At 47.9% G+C, this 14,871-nt stretch overlaps 1 protein-coding gene across 3 annotated transcripts in view; it reads right to left on the reverse strand.

Annotated features, from left to right (window-relative positions):
* pcbp4 (poly(rC) binding protein 4) overlaps positions 1-12,168 on the reverse strand; it is a 108,895-nt gene extending 96,727 nt beyond the window's left edge. For all 3 annotated transcript variants that reach the window (XM_076746369.1, XM_076746378.1, XM_076746408.1), the window contains exon 1: positions 11,688-12,168. The gene's annotated coding sequence lies outside the window, so the exon portion shown is untranslated. The remainder of the gene's footprint in view (positions 1-11,687) is intronic.
* Positions 12,169-14,871: the final 2,703 nt, after the last annotated feature.

Genomic DNA, 14,871 nt, shown 5'->3' on the forward strand with positions numbered 1-14,871 from the left:
GGTTTTAGTGTTTTGGTCAGTCTGGTTCTGTTGCATGCTGGGATGGTGGTCGGAGCTTTCTGTGTCGAATCTCACGGCACCTTTTCCTCTTCTGATCTTGGCGCGGACCCCGGGTTGGGAACCACTGCATTATGGGATACGATCAGCGTGTTTCTTTAGAATAGGAGCATATAAACGCTCGGCTCATGATTCAGCGTCAGTTAAACGCGGAGGAAGCAGTTCGTGTTGATTCTTCTTCTCCTGTTCTAAAACAATCTTCTCCTCCTCTCCGTCACAGCTCGACAGTCCAAACAGGCTGCAGGCAACAAAGCTGAGGACGAAATTGTTGGGAAATGCTGGATTGATGGTTGCGGTGCAGCGAGGCCGTCCCTCTAACAAACACATTTTGACATTATTGATGTTTTCTGGACTTGCATTAATTTCACAAAGGCAAAAACAAAAGTGCGAGCTGTCCCCTTCGCTCTCTTTGCCGGAGCTCTTTGACCCAGATCTCTCGGCTGTGTGAGCGCCTGAGTGGCTGCCTGGTCCTACATTAGATATGAGAGAGCCATGCTAGTGTTCAACTCGATTATGCGGATGACAGGAGAGCGCGGCTGGCTTTATGGGCCGAGCAGCAGGGACTCGAGAGCCTCCAATAAACCGGAGCCCTATTTGATGTTTGCTTACAGAGATAACACAAGTGGGAAGAGTGTGTGATTTCTTTAAATTGAAATGTAAATGCAGCTCTGCAAACAGCTGTGATGGTTTACACCGACTCGCAGTGTTTCTGCAACACGCCCAAAGATTCAGCCGTTCCCTAAAAGTCGACTTTAAGAAGCGGCGATCTTACAGCTCGGACGCTTTTCAGGAACTGTGCGGCTGTTAACACCCTCGGCAAAGTGGAGCCTCGTCTGAAGTCCACCGACAGACGTGAACACGAAAGCTTTCTGCAACATACAGAACGTGGACAAACCACAACGAGCAGCTCAGCAGAGCGAACACGACGTCTGCTCGTCGTCCTCGTGCGGAATGATCGTGATGCAGCTCTTTAAGAAAACAAAGCGCATCGCACACAGAAACAGGCGGTGAAATCGGATTCATCCCGACAAAAAGGCAGCACGAAAGCAGAGGAAAACACAAACGGTCTCAGCAAAAATCCCTCCTCACCCCCGCTGTGAGACAAGAACACAGCGCTTCACATGGAAATGCCTCATTTATGCCTCGACATGCTATAAGACACGAACAAAGATCACTTCAGCACTGTTGTAAGAGAGGACAGGCGCTGTTTGTCTTCCAGGGGGACGGCGGGGGCTCAGGCTTAATTCGATGCGCCGTGCCCTCGTCCTCCGCAGAAAGAAATGCCCTTCTTAGATTCATAACAAGGCTCCGTTTCACAGAGCGCCTCGACAATCAGGCGCAAACTGAGCTTCACACTCTCAGAGTTGCTGACGAGAGCCGGAGCAGAGAGACGGTAAACTGTGGAGCTCTGTGACGGTGGATGACGGCGTGAAGGAGCAGAGGGCCTCAAAGTGCTCCACATCCAGCAGATGACACACTCGAGCTCTGCTCCCAACACGCTGACGTCCCACCGCAACCATGTGATCATTTCTGCTCCTTTATGACACAAAGTGACCTGAAAACAGCTCAAAGTCAATATGTTTAACGTTTGGTATCATCATTATTTATTCTTTTCTCTCTCTGTGTATCATGTCCATGAGCCTCCTATAGTTGATTTTCATCTTGTGTCTTTTTATCTGCTGTTGCTTTCATCTTTATCTCTTTTTATTGCCTGTTTTGTTTTATTTGTCCTGTTTTTTTTTACCTCTCCTTCTCATTCTGCTGCTGCTACAGCTGGATTTCCCCAGCGTGGCTTTAATAAAGTCTTTTCTAGCTCATAACATCTCACTACGTTCCTCTGCTGACGGACAGGAGTCACACTGTGCAGGTCACTCAAACGTGTTCTCTGCAGCGCGTCGGCTGAAACAACAGATCCGTTTTCACTGCGGTGAATGAAAAATGTTGTTGAAATGTTGATTCTCACTGCGAAGCGGCCTTAATTACAGTCTCACTCGTGTGGTATCAATCGGCTTGTTGAGCAGTGCGGAGGAGAAGCAGCAGCCACAGAGGAGCTTTTATCCGAGTCGCATCGTCACTGTGGCTCCGAGATAGCGATCAAGCTGCTTTCAGATACAAAGAAGAACATTTTTAGCTGCTTTGACTGCTGCAATCAATTCTCAGTGTTTGCCTTTGACCACAAGCGGTCGATGGTCGAGTCTCAGAGCGTCAACACGCTGATACCTCCAGCTCATCTTATTTTCCTCCAGACTTTTCTCTCTGTACGTTCATGCAGCTCAGAAGAATCACAAACATCCCATTGAAACGTTTTCAGCTAAAGCAGATATGTGTCTGCCTCAATTTACGGCTCACAGAGCAAATCTGCCTCCGTTCACGTCTTTCCATTGGCTGCATTCATGAGATGTGAAATGTGACTGGAGGCGGAATTCTCCAGATTTGATTTGGAAAGTGAGTTTGTTGACAACACAGATGTAAAAGCGTTTTGTATATGTATTAGATAGCACAGCGAGGGGACAGACGGGAGACAGAGGACGCTCGTGTGTCTGTGCCGTCACCTTCAGACCATCAGGTCACTCCAGATAAGATCCACATACGTTTGTTCTTAATCTCCATGAGGGCAGTCCGACTCAGTTTTCTCTCCTCTGGTGTGTGTAGCAGATAAACGTCCATAAATCCACTCAGAAATCATTAAATACAGGCAGTTTTTAAGTTTCCTTCAGTATCAAAGTGATCCAGTGAGGTCGTCTGTACATCTGTGAGTCTGTGACAAACAGAAGCTGCTGAAAACTGATTCAGACTCTTAAACCTGCAGGATGCAACACCTGAACGACCACAATGGAAAACCAGCCGCCTCTCTCTCTGCTAAGCCCCTCCCACCAAACCCACAGCTTTGATTGGCAGCAGAAGAAGTCAGCTGACCTGCGATAACTCACGCCTTGCAGGGCCCGCTGTCCACGGCGTGGGCTTCGCCAAAGCCCCGGCCCCTCTCGCCGTGACCTGCTACCTGCAGCTGACATCACACCTCACACTGATTCTTCTTCATGTTCGGAGTCACATTTGACAATCTGAGTTGATTAAAAAATAAAGTGAAGGACAAGCAGCTCTTCAGACATCCAGAAGACGTCTAAACATCGATTAAAGTGACAGGAGGGTAAATATGCTAATTCTGACCGTGGTGGTGGTGGTGGGGGTGAAAATCACCGACCAGCAGGATGTTAAAGTAACTCCACGTCCCCCAGAGAAAGAAGTCCAGATCAGTCTGCAGGGATCTTTAGAGAGAAACTATTTTCTGCTTTAACACCACAAACTTTCACTGACGGATGAGCAATCTTCTCCTGTTCCAGCTGAATATTTGGGTGGAGGAAGGATGGAGGACGTGCTGTGAGGCTGTGATGCAGACCCTCCCCCTCGACGTGGATTACATCTTAACGTCGCACATCGTGACCTGCACCGTTCACCACAGCGAGTTATTAACCTCCAACCTCCACTATCTGATGGCTCACCACCACCTTCACTCTCACACTCATCCGTCTCACCCCCCATCACCCCCCCCACACACGCCTCAATGCAAAACGAGCTTGCTGCTCTTTTGTCGGTCTGCCTCCCGCCTCTCTCGTCTCAGCCTCTTCTCTCTGGCTTCCTCTGGAGACTTTAAGTGCATTAGGATAAGAGGCTCTCTTCCACTCTCATGGCCTTCCTTCAGGCTCAGCAGCTCACAGGTTCAGCTCCCTCGCTTCCACTCAAGCACACATCAGAGGACGCTCGTCTCACAGTATTTTTATGAAGCCTGCTGTTGTACGCAGCACACTGCCATCGAGTCTCCACATCCATTAGTGACCGTACATCCAGTCAATGCCCTCAAAAGTCTCTTTGTCAAGACCGAGGCAGGTGGTTCACTCAAAGCTCGCCTGGACTGAGACCTGCAGCCGCCGGAGCTCAGAGAGGCCACAAAAACATCGTCACAAGCTTTTCAGGAAATCTGATACTTGAAAAGCTTCTATCACACCTTCCTCGCACTAGAAAGAAGGAAGAATGAAGAGATGATGACACGTACGTCAAAGATATCAAGATCTCACAACACACATTCCATGTAGCAGGAAAAGCAGCGGATGCATTTCCACAGGGCGACTTCACACGCAGCAGCCAATCACGAGGCGTTTAAAGCTAACTGCAGATGGTCATGCACGGCGTGCTGACGAGCCCGAAGCCACAGCAAAGCTCACGTCTTGTTTTAGGTACAAATACACAGCTGTGACTCTGAGGACTCAGTTAGAGGCTAATGATGGCAAATGTTTCAGATTTTACATTGAATTTTTTGGAGTTTGTTGGTTAAAACAAAAAGACGTCTGTTGTTATGGACGATCTGTGGAAAATCTGCTGGAAGAACAAATTCCTCCTGATAATTAACAGCTGCTCATGAACTTGGCTTCATCATGCCCTGTTTTCACAAGCTCAAATAAATGGACAGATGGTAAAATGAGCCTTTTCAACATCGTCTCCATTTTCACAGTCTCCCATTTGTACCTCATTATATTAGTGCTTTACAGGTCTATGAAAAAACAGTTTATTTCTTAAAGCGGACGAGTGGAAGAAGCTGTTAGTGAGCGGACAGTCAGCAGATCAGAGCTGCAGGGAAAACAGAATCAACACACAAATCCACTTAACAAGCGCACAAAGTGACAAAACTCAGTCTCTGCTTGAGTTTAACAGAGCAGCAGAGAGACAGAGGGACGAGTCACTGAGCCAATCAGCTGTTTCATGCTAATCTGTGTCCCAGCAGCTGCACTCGTACATTATGCAGCAAATATATATCACTGTCATCTCACAATTAATTTGTAAAAAAGTCGCCCACAGCTGAGCTCCATAAAACCCGACAACAGAGGCGTCAAGATCTGCTCAAACTACCTGTTTTAAACGACTCACCTGTAAGAGTCACAGCAAGTCACCTCCTGTCAGCTCCAATTAGACAAGATTGATGACTGTCAATCAAACTGGACGCCCAGCACAAGCCGCGGCCCCTTCAGGGACCCAAACAGGCTCAAAACCAGGAGCCAGGGAACATGAATGAGACAGTTTTGCTAAAAAAAAAACAAAAAAACAATGCAGAGGCAGTTTCTAGCAATTGGTGGCATTTCTCTGAGAGGAGAGGCTGCATTCATAATTAAAACCTCCCAAGTTCCAAATCCTGAGCTTCCTGTAGCTTTAAAACAACAGCAAGACAAACAGGAAGTCAACACGGACGCAGGTTACACAGCTTCATCTGCAGAGCCAACAAGACCATCAGTGTTTCCTGTTACTCGCCTGCAGTCTTCAGTCCACCCAAGTTCCTTTAATTAACAAATTGCCTGACAGCAAGCCGCCTGGCTGTCTAATAAAGAATCAGCAGATCGCAGCTTGAGAACGTGGAGCTGTGCATGGCTGGACTCATCCACGGCCAACTCCATCTCTGAGGAGGACGACACGAGAGCGTCCCTGAAGACGGCGGCTGTTTAAAGCTGCATGTACAGACGTCAAGCAAAGCAGCTCGATGGAGCGGCGACGCGACTGCGGCGTCATCGAGAGAGGCTCGAGAGTGAGGCAAAGACAGGATGGAGGGAAGGAATGACATGGTGAAAAGAGAGAGAGAGTTATGAAACCGCGTCAAGAGTCACAGAGAAAGAAGAGACAGAAAACAGACAGAGACAGACGGCAGGAAAGGAGACGGAGAGGCAGAAAGAAACCTCTCACTAATTAATAGGTGTCTGAATTTCAATTAACACTGACCTCAATTTCTGTGAGGAAGAGAGAAAACAAGAGAGAGAACATGAAGAAGACAGAAAAAGGACAGCTTATGTAAGAGGACATCTCGTGGAAAATATTTTGTTTTCCGTTGCTGTGCCGCCGTGAACAATGCGTCCATTGTTCCGCTGAAGGCTGGACGTTAGCTGCAGGTCTGCGCTCAGCGTCGTGCTGCATTGATGCTACGTCGCATCAGCTCACAGGTTCTTTGTTCTGCGTGTTTGTTGGTGGAACAGGACGACTTGTGTTAGTCTTGCATTTTGTCGCTGGTTAGAACTCATATTCTTCATCTCCCAGAATGCATCTGGGACATCTGCTCAAAGAGGTTTGTCCCTGCGTGGCTGTTGAAATCAGCTGATCCTGCGTGAACACAGTGTTTAATGTCTCTGTGTCCTCTGTCTTCTCTCACATGTGACGTGGAACAAGCTGACGTCGTAAAGCACAAAGTGAAGCACGTTAGCCCACTTTTAAAGCTGAAAGCGTTTAACTTTAACTGAACTGCAGCTGCAGAGTGTCTACGTTCAGCCGGCGACTGACGCGCACCTGAACACAACACTGAGGCCATTAACGCCATGCACAACCCTGATTCCACTCAGCAGCTGTGATAAAGCTCCTGAAGCAGAATCTTCGTAGTAACACTGAGTAAAATAACGCCGCGTGTTGTGAAACGATGCAGAGCTCATTAAGAATCAATACCTCCGTCTGAAGCTGTTTGATCTATTTTCAGCTCATTGTTTGCGAGTCTGTGTGATGAAACGCTTCATAATGACTTTTGGCAAACTTCCAGACAAGCAGAAAGAAGACATTGTGTAACTTGTAATGAACGTTTGTGCAGACATTCGTGCTGCAGCATCAAACTGGAAGGAACTACACAGAGGAAGTGACGTTCTCGCTGAAGACCCGCCTTGATGAGAGGACTGACAGATCCACCTGAGTTCATTTGAACATTGTCCACTTTAGAAAATGAAATGTCAAACATCTTTTCGTCGTCGAACACCTGATGCATGTGAAAATGGGAATGCAAAGTGGATGATTGCATTTTAATTTTTACCAAATAACACATGCACAAATGGGAGATTTTAATGGTATTGCGCCATTAGATTTTCATTTTCCAGTTTGCATTATCATGCTGATATAGTCCCTTATGGGCTTCCGTACCATGGCCATGGCTTTGAAGACAGTCAGCTGAAAGAAGAGTGAAAGCCATTAAAGTCTGCAGCAACAGAGGACTTCATAGTCACAAGAGAGTTTGCAGGGTACAGACGCGAAGCCAGATGTTCGAGATGAACTGATAGATGGAATGAAAGACTGGAAATAAAGTCAAATAAAACGTCAAGCACCCAAACGTGGAGCGTCGTTGGTCCTGAGGAAGTTTGTGTTCAGACAACAAACAGATGTTTGATTTAAAGTCTCATCGTTCCCCCACAAGACTGTTGAGCTTTGCTCGTCTGAAGGCTGAATTTCACTTGTTTCTGTAAGTGGAGAAAAGATAAAAACTGTAAGCATTTCCTGCTGGACCCCCGCGGTGCCCCCAGCCTCATTAGAAACATGGAGTCTGTCTCAGTCTGAGAGTTTTTCAGAGTTTCCGGTCTAACAACAGAAACCAAAACTGATACTGAAAATAAAATCTGATTTAATGACGCGTCTTAAAAACTAATCTGTATTAAAACACCTCGTTATTTTAAATTAGCACACGCTCTGCATCCTATAATGAAGAATTATGAAGAATCGTTAAATATTATGCAGACTGGCGATGAGCGAAGTCTCAATGTAGATGAAATATGACATTTCTCCCGTTATGAAAATATATTTTACACTTTTACACTGAAAACATTTGCCTGCTGCTGCTGGAACGATTCTCTGAGAGTGAAGCAAAGCAGTGAAGTTCAGGCTGGAGAGAGCAAACCGTGATGTTCTCAGGTGATTCTCACACGATGGAAATGTTGTTGTTGTTGTTTGTTCCTGCAGGACAAACAGTCTGAGACGTTCTTACTGGTAAACATTGTTGTCCTCGGAGCTTCCTCTCCATCTGCCTCTCAAGTGGATTTAATCATGGAATCAATGAAGGGATCACCAGCTTTCATGCGGCTCCTCGGGGCCGTCGTCTTCGTCTTCATCTTCGTGGAGGCCGGCAGGCGTCCCTGACATTTCAAACACTCACACATGCAGCAGGTTTGACTTCGTCCAGGCTCGTTCGCGCTCAGCATACACAAAACAGGCCCGGCTAATTTGTTTAGCATCCAAGAAGTCACACAGTTAGCCTCGGGCCACTGCTGCACGCATGCCGGGCTGCGATCAATATCTGAGCCTTTGATGATCACATACATGAGTGTGAACACACACAAGTTTCTAAAAAAAGAGCCTGCTGTCCACGATTGGTTCCGCACACACGCTGAGGCGAACACGCATACGTGAAATCGGCCATCTGCGATTAGCCACACTTCCCCAGCGAGGCAGCTGAGAGGCTCCATCATCTCTCAACTCAGAAGTGTTGATGTAAACAGCACAAATTAGCATCAATCCCAGCATGCACGTGTGTGTGTGTGTGTGTGTGTGTGTGTGTGTGTGTGTGTGTGTGTGTGCTGCATCCATACTGTGGAAATGAAACTGTGTGTGTTGCCACTCGGCCTCTCGTGTGTGTGTAGCGTGTCTCTAACGAGCCTCGGCTCCGTCCTTATCACAGCAACCCCGGTGCATTCCTCGATGCTAACAACAGGCCATAGGCGCTGGACGCTCTTTCCTCGCTCTCCGCTGCGCCGCTGCTCGCTCGCTCGCTCGCCCGCCCTATAAATAGACCATTACTTTGAAATGTAAGTATGCTTCCTAAAACTCCCACCCCCCTCCTCTCCCTCACACACACACACGCACACACACATACGTGTGGTCCTCCCCGCGCTTCAATCAGCCCACCAACCCGACAACAGAGCCCAGATTAAACTCTTCTTTTTAAAGCTCATCTCGCGGAGGATGGCGGGGGCGCCGTCACCGGCCTGTTTGATGTGGCTGGTTGATATGCAGCTTGTGATGTTTCGCTGAGTTACTGGCTGAGTGGATGCAGCACGCCGAGGGTGAAGCATGCTTCACCTTAGAGTGCGCAGTATGGTTTCATGAAGGAAGCAGTGACAGGCCGGCAGAGCGGCTTCAGTCTGAGGCTGCAGCTAACGAGGAGCAGCTCCAATGTTTCATCCATTAGCTGTTTGATTTAGAAATCGGAGAAACATCGATCAGTGTCTCAAATGACGTCCTCAAATGTTTTGATTTGTCCACAAGCCAAAGACATTCAGTTTCCTGTCACGGAGGAGTGAAGATGTCAGAAAATATTCACATTTAAGCTGAAATCAGAGAATTTTGACCTTTTTCTCTTCAAACTTCACTCAAACCAACTGATTATCAAAAAACTTCATTTAACAGCTGACAACAAATCGATTGATCATCGCAGTCCAAGTTTAGTCCTCGAAAACGTGTCAGAGATGCAGCTGTAACCTTCATCATGCAACACCTGCAGCTTCACAAACACCTCAGTGCCAACTGCTTTAATGATAATCGATTAATCGTTTCAGGCATTTTGCCAAAATTCTCTGGTTCCAGCTTCTGGAATCGACTATTAAAGGAATATCTTTGGGTTTTGGACTCTTGGTCAGACAAAAGACATCAGAAGACAACAGCATGTCCTCAGAACGCAGCAAGTGGCAGATTAATCAGTAATGAGAATAATTGTTAGTTGCAGCAAAAACAGATTTTTTGGTTGTTTATTTCCACTTGAAAATGCTTCTAATTATTTTGTTTTCCAATTCTAAAAGGAAATAAAGAGAACGTCTTGTCTTTCGTGTCACAGCACTGAAATATCCCTAAAAAAAATTGTCTGTTTTGTGAATTGAAAGGAAAAAGTTCACAGTTTTTCGAGTTAATTTGATGAGGGAGTTTGGTTCGATGGCAGATTCCCTCTTGATTTGTCAACAGGAACAATTACAGAGAGCACAGAGTGTTTGCATGTCGGTGTCTGAGCGTCGTCTTCAGACAGAAATGACAAAACGTGAAACAGTCCTTTAGCTCTTAATGAGGCCCTGAGCGACTTTGTTCGGGAGGTTTCTGGTGTCCGTTAACTGGTTTGCACCAACAACATTTTAATGGTCTCTGAGATGCTGAAAAGTTTCTGCTCAGCTTCTAAAAGATGAAACTGAGAAGGACTTCATTAAAGGACGTAAACTCTGCTCGATCAATAACAGCACTGAGGCTACGAGCAGGCTGCTGTCAGATCAGATCAGACAGGCACAGATCGTTTGAAGAGCTCCGTCACGTCGACTGTACGACCAAACAGCAGCAGCACGCCGGAGTGATCAGCCGCTGCTCTGCGCTGAGGTCAGAGCTGTGGTTCCCAACCTGAGGCTCGGGCCTCAGAAGAGGTCACAGAAACAGGTTTCTTCTTCTTCTCCTCTGGACTAACTGTACACACACTACAGCAGCTCCAACATCAGCGTGACTCTGAATGAGTCACAGTTCACCTCAGTAAGGTCTGCAGAGCGGCGCTGCTTCGATCCTTCGATCATCTAGAACTGATCTTTGTTTTCTGTCGCATGAAACTGAATAAGTTTCAAATCTGAAGTAAACGTCTGAAGAGGTCTCCTGTGAAGTGAAGAGGAACCGTAATGAATGAAAACCACTCTGGTGTCATTTTGTCTGACAGTTTCAGCTCTACAAACGTCTGAAAGTCGCACGGCCTGTGAAGGCATCGTCAGTCTGTGATGCTGCTTGAGATTCATGGAGGTGAAGCTGTGACCAGGTGAGGAAGCAGATGCTGATTTACTGTAACGGCTCAGGAGCGGGGAAGGTGAGGAGCCACCGGAGAACCTTATTGGTTCTTTATGATTTCTCATATTCTGCTTCTCCTCCAGAGACTGAGATTTGCATAGTATGCTGCTGAAATGCAGCGCCTCTTTTTCACAGGATTACCTTCAGCTGAGTATTATAGCCCTCTAGTGAGAACACAAGGCGATCAGACCTTTCCAATTACTGAGCCACACTTTGCCATGAAGACACCAACACCCCCACCCTGCGCACACACACGCGCGCGCGCACACAGCCAGAAGGTAGACTGTGGTCTGAGTGTCTTCTGTCTCCAAACTAGGCTGCTGATGTAACGGCTGAACATCTGTGAGCGTTGGGGACCACGGAGCCATATGCCACCCAGATTCTGGCTGGGGGGGTTAATGCTGCGGGTGGTGGTGGTGGAAGCAGAAGTGCCGTAAGGTCCCGACAGCCTGCGGGGGTCGGGGGGGCTCGAGTTACTTCAGCGGGAGGAATTCTGAGGAGAGTAATTTCTGCGTGACTCAGTTTCTAATTGGAATAAAAAATCTCCCGCTCTGTTTCGTTCCCACACGCCGCGTCCCCTCCAGCCTCTCCGGGACAAAACTGAGCGTTTAACGAGCGTCAGCTGGGAAACGTTCGCTCCTGCGCTGCGCCACGAGCACACCGCTGCCCGGTCCGCGCAGCGTCGGCTCCCCGTGGCACTCCGCCGAACAACCGGCGGCTCCGAGCGGCAGCGCGGCGCGCACGTCGCGGCTTTAACCAGCAGCATTCGGTCAGTGCGATCAGGACTCGCCGCCTGTGATCCGGCTGCGGAGAGCTCAGTTCAGCCGAAGTTCGAGTCACACAGTCGCCCTTCCAGCAGCCTTCAGTCACCGCGTTAAAGCACACTGACAACAGCAGCAACGCGACAACACTTTCCAACACCGCTGCTCCAACAACCCTGCGCTTTATCTGCCGTGCACAGGGTTCACACGCACGCACGCACACACACACAGCACAAAAACATGTCTGAGCGGACACGATGTGATCGGCAGCAGAGATTCTCTTACCGTGAGGAAGAGGAGGACACGATGCAGAGTGGATGAAGAAATTATAAATCCTTAGTTGGTGCCCGCATTGTCGGACGGAGAGAGGGAGGATGAGAGGGAGCAGGCTGCTACTGTGCGGGAATAATCCGACTGTCAGTGACAATAACCCGGAGAGGAGAGGAGGAGGAGGGGGGGTGCCACCCCATCCAATTAGAAGCAGTGGGATTGATTGTCACAGGAAATAAGGCAGTTAGTGTCTAAAGCGGCTACAGTCTGTCGGGATGGGAAGCAGTTTGATTAGAGGCCGTTTTTCTCTCTTTTTTTGGCTGAAGAATAATTTCAAACTACAGAAATAACGCAGGAAATGAGAAGCCGCGCGCGGACTGGAGTCCTGTGATTACAGCTGGTCCAGAGATGCTGGCAGCTCTCGCTCAGGGTAACAGCACGTAAAGCTTCAGCATGCTGTGCAGATTTGCTCTCCTGTTGCCAAGTCCGCTGTGTGAAATGCAGAGCTCAGATTAGTCGAGCATATTTCCATATTCAAAGCTGGAGCTGCCAGCCGTCAGCATCTCTCCTCACCTGCTGCCATCTAGAGTGGATGCGAGGTAATTAAAGGCAGGGAGGTGGGTGGGAGTCACTCCAGCACCTTTTTTATTTTCAACCATGATGCAGCTGACTGGCACCGTTTTCAAGGGTCTGCAGGATCTCAAGCACGCAGTCTTAAGCTGATGACGTCCAAACACATTTCTGAAAGTCATGTTAGAATAATGTCCACTCAGGCCCAAAGCTCCTGCATGTCCTCCACCTGCTCACCTGGTCAGTACCAGACTGCTGGCGTTGCTTCGACGGCGTCACTTCTCAGCCATCTGCGGCCGAAGCCGACCTGCTCGCCTGTCGTGCCCTCCTCGGATCTGTTTGACCGTCGCGGCCTGTGAGCTGCTCCTCATGTCACCTCCAGTAAAGTTCCCTTTTTCACCTGCTTGCCTGCTGCTCATCTGTCTGTTTTGCTTCCTGAAAGTTCGGCTTCTGTTTAGTGCTCACATCACCCTCAGTCGTCATGTTAACTTGGACTAGCTCTGCATCTGATCGCATGCTCCTTAACATGTTTGCCTGTAACACCACTGATCTAATACGAGTTTCTTCTTATTCAATGAAACTGTCTCAACACACAGCTGCTACAAAACAACAGCACCTTCGTGTGTTTTCCAGCACCGGTGGAATCGGTGCTGCCAAAAATACTTTTGGACCTGTGTTTGTAAATGGAGAAGGTCTTCTTCTGGCCGCTCTCTTCACCATTTTTAGTACTTTGTCACAGCAGCAGGCTGCAGACTGTCACACTGCTCTGATACGCTGGTAAAGGTTATTTATTATCCACATCAGAAGTGTGACATCATGTCTTTTTTTTATGCCGTGCAACCATCGGCAGCCAATCACATTAAGCTAAAACTGAGCTGAAAAAAAGCTCCGCTCAGCTCAGGTCAAACAAAGTTCATGTTTGTTGGTGGTTAAAAAGATGCAGAAGCCAAACAGTTAAAGTCCAGGGGTCAGGAAGGACAAAAGGCTGGAAATCAGTGGAAATGGGCCACTGTTCGTCTGACAGGTCTGATGAGCAGGTGAGCAGGTGAGCAGGTGGGAGGGGAAGGTGAGCTGATGGAGACTGCATAGCAGGAGGGAGTGGGTGGATGTGAAATAGGATTATCGTCAGATTTTAGTGATTCTAAAGGTAAAATCTTGTAGCAGGTCAAAGGAATCCATCAATTGAGCTTCTCACAATCACTGAGTTTAATCAGGTTTACGGTCAATTTCCTGTAAACCTTTGAGCAACGAGGGCGACTGACCACAGAGTCGTGTCTGACGCTCCATCACTTTGGTCCAGACTGAAGAGCAGACTCGTAGACTTGGACCACACGTGTGTTAACAGACGTTTTCCTCTGCTTCTGGGCTCCGATCACATGCAAACATCCATGGGTCCGTGTACACCAACGACGGTCTGCTGGTTAGTTTATGTTCGGTTGGCGCTGCCAGGCCGTGTCTCAGTTAAAGAACAACAAATAAATAAACAATCAGCTGCTGTTGTTTGTGTTTGGAAGTTAGTGCCATCAGGTTGCCGCTCTGAGTGTTCCTGTCTGCTCGTGTTGGTCGGTGATGTCTGGTCCCGCTCGGCTGTCTGTGGCAGAAAACCGTCCACTTCTAATTACCCACAGTGAAATGTCAAGTCGTCCTGCCTCCACGTTCTATTGTGTTTCTTTTAAATACATGTTACTGAATCACAAGCGGCACACGAACGTCCCTTTGAGTCACCATTAGAGGGGGAGCAGAGAGTTATTCTGGTGTTTTTACGGACACTTGAACTGCTCACGATGGCAGACACTTTCAGCACCTGCTGAACGCTCTCCTCTCATGTTTCATCTCATTTAATGTTCGAAATGAACATTTGACAAACAGCCTCTGCTCACGTCTTCATGTTTCTGATTCTTTTACCTTTTACTGATAGAATACTGCATTTATCCTGTATTCATACCTCATTTATGACCCCGTGCTGCCAACGGTTCGTCAAGGCTTAACCATCATCCAGTGTAAGGAGAGCGAACACTCAGTAACTGTCCCTGCTGTGTCCCCATCAACATAATGGGGGTGGTATGTGAGTGTGTGTGTGTGTTTGTGTACAGCTATTGTTAACATAGTTATATTAGGAGCAGCCCCCCTGCCAGTGTGCGTGTGTGTGTGTGTGTGTGTGTGTGTGTGTGTGTGTGTGTGTGTGTGGGTGAGTGTGTGTGTGTGTGTGTGTGTGTGTGTGTGTGTGTGGGTGAGTGTGATGAGGAGCAGTGACATATTGAAGAGGCCCTAAAGAGGCAGGAAAGAAATGGCTAAACAGGTGTATGAGACACACACACACACACACACACACACACACACACACACACACACACACACAGGAATGTTCCTAATATAACTATGCTGACAATAAGTGCAAGGAGATACAGAGGTGAAGTGTGTCTGTCTTTGTGTGTGTTGGTAATTGTGTGTGTGAGCTCTTGTCTGCGTGCCTCTGATGTTTAGATTGATGGACAGATGGACAGATGGACAGATGGACGGATGGACAGATGGACGGATGGACAGATGGATAGGAACAGTAAAGACACAAAGGAAGAGGGAGAAGCTGAGGTGTTCTGTTGGGGAGGACTGCCCTCTGCTGTCCACTGCT

Source organism: Chaetodon auriga, chromosome 2 (assembly GCF_051107435.1).
Source record: "Chaetodon auriga isolate fChaAug3 chromosome 2, fChaAug3.hap1, whole genome shotgun sequence".
Taxonomy (NCBI): domain Eukaryota; kingdom Metazoa; phylum Chordata; class Actinopteri; order Chaetodontiformes; family Chaetodontidae; genus Chaetodon; species Chaetodon auriga.